The following is a 13,374-nucleotide window of genomic DNA, read 5'->3' as shown; positions in this document are numbered from 1 at the left end:
GGGGGAATACAGCCCTGCAAACATATTCAGTGAAGGCAGTTCTCACCGTAGCTCTCAACCTGTTAGCACAAAAAACCTGGACAAAGCCAACAATGATCTTATAAATAGAAAATTGCTAGAATAAAAGGTTTTGTGTTACCATGTACTTTCTGAAGAATATGAAGTCTGAAATTCAAATGTTTGTCATTATTTTCCAGGAAACCACAGATTTTATGAGGAACAGAACAGCAATATGAAGCAAAACTTTCACAAGTGGTGCTGGGTAGGGAATTCAAGCTCCTTTTACCTACTCCCAAGATACAGGGTTTGAGTCTAGCCACTACCAGGCAGATTTCCTGAGTTGTAGTCACGGGGGCATTTCACACACACACACACACACACACACACACACACACACACACACACTCACTGCTGTGTTTAAGCAATAAAGCAGTACCTGTCCATAAATAAAGGCATAAGAATATCCCACTGTTTCCATAAAGCAGTACCTACCGTTTTTCAAGATATCCATTTCTGGAGTGCCAAGTACGCATGCATGTGTGTGAGCAAAGACTGCTGACCTTGCAGTCTGATCCTCTTCCAGTTATGTGGCTGTAACCGCATAGACTTCTGGGGCATCTGTGAGACTGCTGCCTTATTCCAAATCTGGACTGGTTAAGCAGCAGTCAGGATTTGAGTTTTCCACTCATGAATGTGTGAGTTTTGGGATTTTAGGATTTTTTTTTTTTGGTTTTCAGCTGGGGGGGCTGCAGTCCAATAGGACAAGCCACCACTGACTAACTCCAGGATCGCACTACAGTGGAGAAAAGGTATATGCTCTTTTCCCAAGTGCAGTGTGATCTTGGCGTTAGTATATATAGTTACCACCCACCCCACACCCTCTGCCGCCCATATTCTGCCCATTTTTGTGATGTCATGATTACATCACCTGGCGGGGAACACCCTCTTTTCCCATTCCTGCTGCCTGTTTTTAACTGTTTACTATGGTTTTCTGTAAAAAAAAGCATAGTAAATCAGCTGATTTACAAACTCCGATAGTCTGTTTCCTTTTTTGAAACAGAATTTGTACAGTGTTTTCTGGACTACTGGAGAATCAGTTTAATTTCCGGATAGTCCAGAGAAAAAACAGAGGGATGGCAACACTATTCTGCAAGCACAGGAACATAACTCCCATGCTCATGTTGAGTACATCAGCAAATGCAGAAGATCAAGGAGGAACTTTAGTGTCTTTATACAAAAACATAGTTTAAGAAAGGTTAGCAGTTTCTTTGTTAAATAAAGACTTACGTTCATAGGTAGGTACTAGGCTATCTGCCCAAGGGCCTACATAAGCCTAGCCAACAAGGTTCCCTGGCTTACACCACCCAAGAAAGTTATTTTCCTGTGTCACTGTTGAGCAGAGGCACAGAAGTGATCCCCGGAGTGTATTTCCTATTTCCCATCTGCTCACCAAGATTTTTCTTGAAGAGTGCTAATGAAGAGCTTTGCTTGCCATAGATGGGTAGCCTGTTCCAAAGTATGGGAAGTCTCTGGGACAGGAATCTATCCCTCCAGCATGTCCTGCTTATTGTGGTGACAAGGTTTAGGTCCCTAGAGCGTGTAGCTCGGAGGGATTGGGATTTCTTTAGGTGTAGCATGTCCAACAGCTCTGGGTTTGACATAGTTTTATATGTTAGGCAGAGATCACCTCAGAGTAGGCGATATGCTACGGAGTAAAGCTGGAGTTTTTTGAGGCAGTCAGTGTAGGCATTTGTTTGAGGCCAGTAATCCTCTTTGTGAGGTACTTCTGTGGTCTTTCCAGCTGCTGCAGATGTCTTGTGAGGTACATTCCAAAAGGGGCATTGTACTCTATAATGGGTCTAATGAGTGTCGAGTAGAGGGGAACAATGACCTCTTTTTTTTTCTGGATGAGAACACTTTTATGATGAGGTGTGCCACATGGAAAGACTTCTTGACTACTGTGGCGATGTGACTATCAAAGGAGCGACTACTGTCCACCTGGGTCCCAAGGTCTCTTATCACACATTCGGTGTTAAGTAGATTGCTGCTTATGTGGTAGTCCATGGGTACAGAGATTTTACCAAAGGGGATGACAATGCACTTTTTGGCATTGAGCTTGAGGCCATGGCTCTGACACCAGGCATCTGTCTCAGCGAGGCCCTTCTGCAGAATGTCCCCATCATTTGGGGACTTCACTATGGCTCCTAGTTTGCAGTCATCTGCGAACTTCGTTAGCCAGAGGCCTTCTCTGTTAGCCTGTACTTCAGAGAAGTAGATACCAAACAGGACAGGTCCCAGAATGGAACCCTGTGATACTTCACTTGTCACTGCTTTGAGGTCAGATTTGGAGTCTGCAACTTTTATGGAATGGACAGCCACCCTGCCAATATCATTACCCCCCAGGTGGATCACATCCCAGTGCCATGCAGCCCTGCCCAGCAAGGCTGCACGTGCTATCACAGTCAGTGAGCCAGTCGACAACCCATCTTGTGACGTAGGGATTTATATCTAGTTTAGTGAGTTGGGGGATGGTGTTGAAAGCCTTGGCGAGGTCAAGATAGGCTGTGTGAACCACCTTACCCTCATCTACGGCTTTGGTGACTGCCTCAAAGAAGTTGATCAGGTTCAGGAGGCATGATCTGCGTTTCGCAAACCTGAACTGGGTGGTATCCAGAGTTTGGAGGTTACCAATGTATTTGTTTATGAGTTCCATGATGATACGTTCCATGGCCTTGCAGACCAGGCTCATCAGGCTAATAGGTCGATAGTTCCCAGGATCAGTGGTGGCTCCCCCTTTGTGGAGTGGGATAACTGTTGCTGTGCACCATTCAGTGGGCACAAAGCCTGATGCGAGGCTATTTTTGAACATGGTGCTTAAGTGGGGAGCCAGTTCATTCTGAAATTTGTGTAAAACGCAGCCTGGGATATTGTCCGGTCCCATGGATGCTGTATTTTTGGCTTTAGAGAGTGCAGCTTTTACCTGCTTAGTTGTGATTACAGGGACTCTGCATTCTTCCTGTATAGATATGGGAACTTTAGGGGGTGGGGGTTAAAGTTAGCACTGAACCTGTCTGCCAGGATGTTGGCAATATCAATTGGTTCTGTAATTTTCGTGCCATTGTGCTGTAACTCAGAGCAGATCTGGGTGTTGCCATCAAGATTCTTGACATAGCTATAGAATGCTTTGTGGTTGTCCTTAGAATTAGTGTCTATTTTGTTTTCATAGCTAGCTTTGGAGGATCTTATAAGGGATCTCAGCTTCTTACTGAGGCTGACCAGGGAGCTCCTCCACTCATGGGATTTTACTCTCTTTTGCAACAGCTTCTTCCTTCTGTTGTACAGTTTGTTTATGGCAGGGGACCACCAGATTGGCTTCCTTTTTCTGGAGGATAGCATCTTGGTTCTGTTTGGGATAGCATGATCCATGCACTCATGTAAGTGCTTATAGAGTGCATTTGTGTAGGATTCAGCAGTTGTAACTGTATTGCCCATCTGCATGGATGTCATGAAGTTCACCACTTCTGTCTTAAGAAGCATGAAGTTGGCTTTGGAGAAATTTTTTACCATGGTTCCTTAATGGGGGGTGGGGGCGGGATGTGGATATCAAGGGTGATTAGCTTATGGTCAGATCGGACCAACGAGGAGTTGACTTCAGGTGTGGAACACCGGTCACTCATGGTGGTAATGACTAGGTCTAGGATACTGTTGCCCCTGGTGGGAGTGTGAATAAGTTGATCCAGGGCATTGGAGTTTATGAATTCCAGAAAGTGTTGAGCTAAGGAGTTTGTACACGAGTGGTTTTCCCAGTTAATGGTGGGGTAGTTGAAGTCATCCATTATTAGGGTGTTTGGTTGAACCCTAATATTTTCCAGTACATCAAGAAAAGAGGAGTGGGAATCCTGGGGCATAGTGGTGGATCTGTAGCAAGCTACAATTTGGATTGCAGTTTTGCCCAGAGTTAGTTGCACTTGGATAACCTCGGATGCATTATGCTGTGCAACTAGCCTGGAGGTGTGGATATCCTTAATGAATATGGACACACCTCCGTCTTTGGTGTTTTGGTCTAGGTTACATGGCCGAAAAGTGTGGTATGAGTTATAGCCTAGTAGTGCAGGGGTGCTGTCTGGAGCCTTGAACCAGGTCTCAGTCATGGTACAGATATCGATGTTCTCCATTTTAAGGAGGCCTCGAGTGAGTGCATTTTGAGATTTAGACTTCTACCACTGAGTAGCATTACCCTCAGTTTTTGCTTGCCTGTTCCTGTTACAGTGGTGAATTTGTTATTTGAACCTTGCCTAAAAAAGGCACTATAGGGGCCGCAAGAGCCTTGCCAGTATCTGGAATCCCAGGGGCTTTGTATAATAAAATCCTCAACAGGGTGAGGGCATCACAGGAGTAACCCATGGCTGGTTTTGTTTAATCACACCACTAGTGAGTTAATGTTGTGATACACCCAGCTGTGGGTAATTGCTTAATGATATATGAGGGGAGGAAAGCCCCACATCAAATAACTCATTTACAATAGACTGAGGTATACCTTCTATAGAAAGTGATACTAGCCCCCACAACAGACTGAAATACATTTACAGAATAATATTAGGAGAAATTCTGATCAAGGATACAATGTGTACTGCAAGTAACAAGACTTTCTGTAGACTTGGATAGTCTTTCTCAAATAAAGCAATTATATAGTTATTCAGAATATTGACTCTTTATCTGATAATATAAGGCTGTGAGAAATCGGGTATCCTGATACCAAAATAGACTAATAGAATAAGATGGGGAGATAAGGAGGGACAATTAAGGACATGGAGAGAGAGAACTGATTTAGTATTAGAGAGTTGAGAATATTATGGAATGACATTAGAGAGCAAATAAATATTAAGTGTCAGCTCTTAGGATGAAGAAGCAGAAGAGCGTACATTAGTAGTATAAAAAAGCACAAAAGAAAAATCCATCTACAGAAACATTCTAACAGTAAAAGAAACTCTTGTAGACACCAGTAAAAGTCCACACACGTTTTATTTCTAAATCATAAGCACTTTCATTCACTCCAATTTCAATGAACGTCTTCAGCTAAAAACTCCCTGTCAATTCCTTAAATAAACGATTACACAGTGCCATCTAATGGCTCAAATATATTAACAAATCACATTATTCAATAAATGTAAAAAAATGTGTAACAAAGTTCTTTAAACATACAGACACTGAATCCTAAATATCACAAGTTAATTTATTGAATTAAACCATCTTTTAATCTCTGAAAAATTTTTAGATTTTAATAATTAAATTTCGTTCCACCAAAGTATTCAAGTAAATCTGTGTAAAACATAGTATAGAGTAAAATAAACAAATCTCATAATTAATCACTGCATCTCAGTCCATAATGTAATACCACATCCATAGTGAGAGACATTAAATATGTACATGTAAAGCATGCTTACCCCTACATGAAAATTTAGATTTTTTTTGAGAGTTTTCAGAAACTTGATCATATGGTCTTGAACATATGACTTTTGAGTTTATATATATATATATATATATATATATATATATATATATATATATATAGGTTCCCTTCAGAAGCCCGAAATACTGAAATCTTGAATTTCAGTATCTCAAGCCCAAGAGGCCAAATCTACAGAACAGTGAAAGTTCAGAAGCACAAAATTCAAAACCTTGAATACAGGAGGTTTTGAATTTTGTGCTTCTAAAGTTCCGCTGTGGTCATGTATTCAGGTAAGTGTGTGTGTGTGTGTGTGTGTGTGTGTGTGTGTGTGTGTGTGTGTGTGTGTGTGTGTGTTAAGGGGTTTGGGTAGAGGCTGTGGTGTGTGTCAGTATGTTTTGTTGCTGTGATGTGTGTGTGTTTGGAGAATGTAGCTTGTGTGGTGGTGTTTTGTGTGTGTTTGTATGTAGTGCAACTTCGGAGTGAGAATAGTTAAGTAGGGTGGGTGTGGGGGGCACACGGGTGCTTGCCCCCCTGCTTTCATATAGTAGACAGATTGTGTGTGCTTGTGTGGTGGATGGTGTGTGTGTGTGTGTGTATATATATATATATGTGTGTGTGTGTGTGTGTGTGTGTGTGTGTGTGTGTGTGTGTAGTAGTAGTATTACTGCGAAATTCAAAACCTCTGGTATTTGAGGTTTTGAATTTTGCGGTTTTATGTTTTTGTTATGTGAATTTGGCTTCTTGGGCTCGAGATACTGAAATTTGAGATTTCAGTATTTCAAGCTTCTAAAGTGAATCCACACACACACACACACACATGTATATATATATATATATATATATATATATATATATATATATATATATACATGTGTGTGTGTGTGTGTGTGTATATATATATATATATATCTGTATGTATATGTGTATATATATATATATATATATATATATATATATATATATATATTTATATATTTATATATATATTTTTTTTTATTGGGATCCCCTTCAGAAGCTTGAAGTTTCAAAACTTCAAACTTCAAAAGGCAGACACCATAAGTTCAAAGTTTTGAAACTTTGAACATTTTGAATGGAAATTGCCGTACAACACAGAATGAGATATTTACCGTTTCCCTCACTGTAGTGCAATTTTGGAGTCTGTATATTTAATTAGCAGGGGTATGAGGTGCAAGGAGGCCCTGCGCCCTGGAAAAATGTAAACATTTTTTTTGTTTTTATTTTTTTTAATTAGGTTTTCAAAGTTTCAAAACATTGATCTAATGGTCTCGGTGGTTTAAGTTTGAAGTTTTGAAACTTAGAACTTCTGAGGTAGTCATAGGTTCATACTTAGCTAACTGTTCTTATAAGCCATTTTAACTCTAGCCAATTATCCCACGTGAGTAATAAACCCTGCACCTTGTGTCTGTATGCCAAGTAGTTATTTTTATATATATATATATATATATATATATATATATATATATATATATCTATATCGTTTTTTTTTATTTAATTTTTGACTAATTTGTAGTACATGGAAAAGATAAATCTTCACGCACTACAAAGAATTATGATTAGATGCCCGATCGTAACTACATATCATGTGTTCTCAAAATGGATGCCAAGATTCACCTCTCAAGCTTCATCTTGAATCTCAATTACACATCTGTTACTCATTAAATAATCACCTATTTTCTCTATACTCGATGCCTCTGTGCATCTTACAATTTCTTGAATCTTCTTCTTGAATTTCTTTGCATCCGTGTCTTAAACACATAAATGAGTTGCATACCTCCCATCCTCACTGAGCAAGAAATCTGGACTAAGCCATGAATAATGTGGAACAAAGGCCCAGAAATGTGGACAGTTTTTAAATATTGCTCTTACAAAGTTTGAAAATTGATAGAATAACAGGTTTTACATTCGCATGATTTTTCTGAAGGGTATGAAGTCTGAAAGACAAATGTCTGTCATTTACTAACTTCAATCTTTAATGCTTTACCAGAAAACCACACTTTTATTAAAAATGGACCAAACGTATGAGGCAAAAACTCTGTACAGTCTGCAAAAATCTGTACAGTTGAGAGGTATGATCAGTGATACGCTCATAATCCTCTATATTGTATATAGCTATATGTATGTAGACATACAATGGAAAATAAGTATGCAAATTATGTTAGAAACTTTACAGAAATGCCTAGTGCTTTTTCAAAGTTTTGAAAGTAGAAGACATTGTAGTCTCTGATGGCAGTTTAGCAATTCATCAATACATTATAAAATGCATTGAGACATAGAGCAGAGAGAAAATAGGTGGTTATTTAATGAGTAACAGATGGTTTATTTACGTTCTCCAGGAGCAGTGCTGGAGTAGTCAGTTATTGAGTGGATGGTTTTTTAGTGATGGTTTCAAACTATTTTTATTTTAGAGCGATGGAAATCCTGATTTTGTGACATAGAAGGGGTATAACGAGTCACCATTTGAGTTAAGCGATTTTGTTATGGGAAGGAGATATTTGTTTGTGCACATTAAGTAGTGCATAAGGTCTGAGCATGCTTTTTGAGATGGCCATTGTTTTGGGAAGTATATTAGTGTGAGTGCTAATTAAGGTCTTTTAGGGCTAAACAGTAATGATTTTTTGTGGAGTATTTGCTACAAATTTAGCACTTTTGTTGTAGCATGTCTCTAATTTGGTTTTAAGGATGTAGTTGAGATTTGTAAAGATGGATGATGCATCTAGAAGGAATGGAAGTAGATAGGTTTTAGCTATTGATTTTCTTGAGGAGTGAGTCAGAAAATGTTTTACCCCATAGAGAGATCCTAGTTTCCAGTTTGTTTTTTTATGGCTTGGAGCAGGTAGTAGTCGTATTTGAGAATAACACTGAGTAATATTGTCGCCTCACAGTAAGACGCTGTCCAGTTCGATTCTCAGCTAGAGCATCTTCTGCGTGGTGACATGTGTGAATGGGCATACCTTCGTTGAAGGTTGTGCATCAGGGCTGGTAACTTGGCATGTAAAAAATCAACTACCAATCATTAGCTGACCGGAGTTCCACTGTGGCGACCCCTAACCGGGAAAAGCCGAAAGACCCAACAACACTGAGTAATATACATGGGAGTTTAGTCTTGTATGATGCATTCTATTTTTGAATTATTGGATGCTAAAATGTGGAATTACTGTTTTTGTTCTATGAAGCATTTAGGAATGAAAAACATTAGTTTTGTCATTTCTGGGGTTTAGGAGTAAGTCTGAGTTGCATAGCCAAGATTCAGTGGATAAAAACCTGTTGAATGATGTCTTGTAGGGAATTTACTTATTGAACTTAGAAGATAAGTTTAGCATCATCTACGTATTCATAGGTTCATAGGTGTGTACTAGGTTAATGGCCCTGGAGCCGTTACAAGCCTAGCCCATAGAAGTGCCCTGGCATTGTGCTGCTCGACGTTAGTTCCCAGTGCCTCTATCAAGTACAGCCACTGCAGTGATCCCCGGGGTGAACTTTCTATTTCCCATCCACTCATCAAGATTTCTCTTGAAGAAGTCCCTTGAGGTGCTCTGCTTGACATGTTATAGGAAGTCTATTCCAGAGCATGGGCAGTCTCTGGGTTATGAATCTATCCCTCCAGCATGTTATGTTGATTGTAGTAAAGATGTTGAGGTCTCTGGAGCATGTGGTGTGGAAGGATTTGGATTTCTTTAGATGTAGCATTTCTAACAAAGCTGGGTCAGACATGACTTTGTAAGGCAAGCAGAGATCGCCTCTTAGTAGTCGATATGAGACAGAGAATAGCTGGAGTTTTTTAAGTCTGACTGTGTAGGACATGTGTTTAAGGCTTAGGATCCTCTTTGTGAGGTACTTTTGTGACCTTTTCTGCTGTTGCATGAATCTTGTAAGGTACATGCCAAATGGGGCATAATACTCAACTGGCCTAATGAGGGAAGAGTAGAGAGAGATGATGACCTCTTTCTTCCTGGATGCAAAACCCTAGGTAATGAGATGTGCCATGTGGAAGGGCTTTCTGACCACAGTGGCAATGTGGTGGTCGAAGGAGAGGTTGCTTGTCAACCTATGTCCCCAAATCTCTTATAACACCTTCAGTGTTCAGTGGGCTCCCATCTTGAACTAAGTTTGCTTGTTTATAGGGAAGAATGTAGCTTATTGATAAAGATATTAAAGAATATTGGCCCAAGAGTTGATCCCTGAGGGATACTGACTGCAACTGATAGGAAAGCAGAAAGGTCTTGTCATTTTATGGATTGTATCCTATTAGACAAGTAGCTATGAAACCAGGTTAGTGATGGGATATTGAGTCCTAGAGATGCAAGTTCAAGTTTCCATGTGTTACAGTATCAAAAGCATTTGATAGGTTGAGGAAGAGGGTTATGACTAAGTTGCCATTTTTTTTTGAAACCGTTAAAGGTATTGGTAAAATTGAAGAGGTCATTTGCAGTACTGTGGCTGGGATGGAAACTGTACTGAGTGAAAAAGAATAAATTATGCTCAATTAGTTATATGAGCAGCTGGGACTGTATGCATCTTTTCAGGATCTTAGATGGGGGGGATAACTGTGGGTTGATTGATCATGTCTGTTGAGTTGCTGCCTGGTGTTCTGAGCAAAGCTTTCTGTTGTGGACCTGTTTACAATGGAGATGGGGAATGCTATAGCCTCTGCTACAATTCTGAAGCCAAGGTGGTTGGTTTTAATTTATTTTTTATTGATGAGGTTTAGACAGCTTCAGGTATCCAATGTGTGTTAGTTTGGGATTCAGGGATAGTAGGAGGTGAGGAAGAGTTTTGTTTGATAAATGGTAGGATTCTTTTTCTTTATTTTTTCATTCATACCATTTACCTGGGGTAGATCACTGTTCCCTTTGGAAGGAATACTTTTAGTCTCAGCCCAGAATGTGAACACATTGGAAGTGGGAAAAATCAGCGGAGACCCAGTGAGAAAAGCTCCAGAAAACATGATCAATACTATAGTAAAAATTACCAGAAAGCAAGTATTCACAAAAAGGATGACAGTCTATTATTTGACAGGAATTACCAGCATTATTATCAAGGAGAAAAACAGCATTTACAAGTTGCACATTAAAATCAGGCATGTGGATAAGACATATACAATGTAGTCTTAAAATATTAATACAATATGAGCATTTGTTATTTCTGGTAATGGTTTATAGAAGAATATGTAAGGGAGAAGAAGTTAAGGCTGAGGCTGAAATGAGATTCATGGTTTGAAAGAGAGAGGTTGGCAAGGCCATAGGAGGAGAAGTGATAAGGGCTGTTAGAGTCAGTTAGATAATTGTTAAGGTTTGTGGTCAATAATGAGATTTGTTTAAGGATGGAGAGGCTGTTTATGGTGGGCAAATACAGAGGCAGGACCAGAGAGTTTTTTTAGTGTTCTTTGGTTGCTGCTTTGAATTGTTTTGGTTGATTTAGTAAACAAATTTGTTGTGGAAGCTTGTTCCAAGCAATGGCAGGGTGATATCTATACAGATTATTAGTCCTAGGTTTATAGATAAGTAGTAGTTCTTGGTCCAAGCTGTGGAGAGATCTAGTTGGAGAATAGTAGGATATAAGGGGAGGATAGGTTAGAACAATAGTAAGGTTGGTATAGTATAGAGTGTATAATCTGGAGTTGAGGCAGACGAAGCACATTAGCTCAGTTATTGTAGCAACATTTTAGGAGTTAGAGGAGAGATGATATAAAGAAAATGATAGGCAGTATGTGTTGAAGATTAGGGAGACTAGGTTATGTGACCTGAAACAGAGCTTTTGCAAGCAGCTTGTGCTGTGAGATGATTTTTAAATTATGCCTGAAAGGAGGAGTAGTTAGAGGGGGGTTTTATGATTTGAGGGAAGATCCCTCCAGAGCCTGGATCCAAGAGTAGAAAGGCAGTGGTTACAGCGCTGAAGTCTGATTTTAGGTTCTTGTAAGAGGCGCCCTGACTGGCTATGAGATATGCTGCTATATGACAGGGGCTATCTAAGTAAGCTATAGGAAAGAGAAGGGCAGGAGTTTTCTTTCAGAGACTGGAAATGTTGGGGAGCCAAGGAGTAGCTTGGCTCATTGCTAAACCTGCAGCCAGTCATCTTTGGCTAGTGCACAACAATGGTTTTCATGCTTTGGTGAAAGGGTAATGAAGTGGTAGATGGTGTTGGAGATTGTTTGGTTTGTGGTAGAGTTTCTTTATTAGGCAGATGCTACAACAGGCAAGTAGTACTCAAGCTGGGCTAGAAGAATCCCTTTGCCAATAACATTTCATGTCAGATGGGAGAGCAATGAGGAGATTTTATTGGCCTGGAAGAGTAAGGGGTTTATCTTTTTCTAGGTGTTTTTGAGATTTTGAGTGAAATTTAAGCGAGAGATCAAGTCAGACTCCTAGGTATTGAGTGGACTTGCTATATTACTGGGTAATTTGAGTGTGGGGATAGAGAACTGTCCTGGTGGAAGAGTGATTTTATATAACTGCCAGCAAAGTATGGTATTGTTTTGGTGCATCTTTTGTAGGTTTGCAATGTACGTTTTTTTGTTAAGTATGTGCTGTCTTGCAAGATTTCTTGGGTATATATACTCTTGTAGGGAGGATAGTTTTTATTTTATTTATTTATTTATTTTTGTCTATGCTTTCCAGGCATGATCCCTCTTTATGAGTAGTTGCTCGGTAGCCCTTGTTAGCCAAGGTGCTGGGATTGACTTAACTCTGTCTGCTCTGGGTGGGGCACGATCATTAAGTGTGTTTGGGAAAATTTGGTTGAAGTGGGCAACTGCTTAATCTAGGGGGAGAAATTTTAGAAGCTTCAAATTGCATTGTTTAAGGGCAGAGGTAAAGACTTTGGGGGTCGAAGTTTTGTAGGTTAAGAATTTACCTGTAAGTAACTTGCTGATGGATATTATTTGTTTGTGTAAATAGGTAAAGCGTCACTGATATCAGGTAAGGTTCCACTAACATTAATAGTTTTGTGAGTATCCAGTCTAGCAAAGTTTCCTTCTTTTAGGTTTTGTGTGTTCTTATGGAACCAAATAAGTTTAGGTCTGGTGAGGCTAAATTGGTTTGTTTCCAGTCAATGTTTACATCACTCAAGATTATAATTTCTTATTGTGTTGCAATTTCATTATTGCAGAATTCCTTATTGCCTGGGGGAATGTTGTTGCGTCTTTCTGCTTTTCCTGGTTAGGGGTCACCACAGCGGAACTCCGGTCCACTAATGATTGGTAGTTGATTTTTACGTGCTGAGTTGCCAGCCCTGATGCACAACCTTCAACGAAGGTACGCCCATTCATGCATGTCTCTACAAAGAAGACGCTCTAGCTGAGAATCGAACCGGACAGCGTCTTACTGTGAGTAAACCCCAATAATGCATATAGATTTGCTGTTTCTGAATTCACTGGCATATGAAACAAATACAAATGTTTTCTAAGGCATATATGTATGTATTTATTTTTGTCTTCAAAACTGACATCAGCTAATGTAACTTGTTTCCTTTGCCTGTTAGTGACAATTTAGTAATTCTGAAATGTTGTTTTATTTCTATTTTAACGTATTTAAAGAAATAGTAAAGAATTCAAAATGCCTGTTTAAATTCAATGCATGGATACTCTGGCAGGGCTATTGCATTTTTGTTGTCCATCAGTTATGACTATTTAAGTAAAAGAACATCTGTGTTGCTCAACAATTTTGGGTAATTTCTTCATGTGAGTCTTCCACAAATGCTCACATGCTGGTAGCTTGTGAAAAACTTGATGACTGCCACTTGTTCTAAATGGCAAGTGTCCTAACTCCCATTACACCAGTCTTACTTAAATACTTAGCAATACCAGCACCAGAGCTAGTTAAACTGTATAGCCCTACTAGAGCCCTAACTCTAACCCTACAACTTCCACCCAGTTCATAGCCCTGAAACTCCATTAAAACTCCTTTCAC

Source organism: Protopterus annectens, chromosome 9.part0 (assembly GCF_019279795.1).
Source record: "Protopterus annectens isolate FY-2018-M chromosome 9.part0, PAN1.0, whole genome shotgun sequence".
NCBI lineage: Eukaryota > Metazoa > Chordata > Ceratodontiformes > Protopteridae > Protopterus > Protopterus annectens.
The sequence above is the reverse complement of the archived record's forward strand: the minus strand, read 5'-3'. Positions refer to the sequence as shown.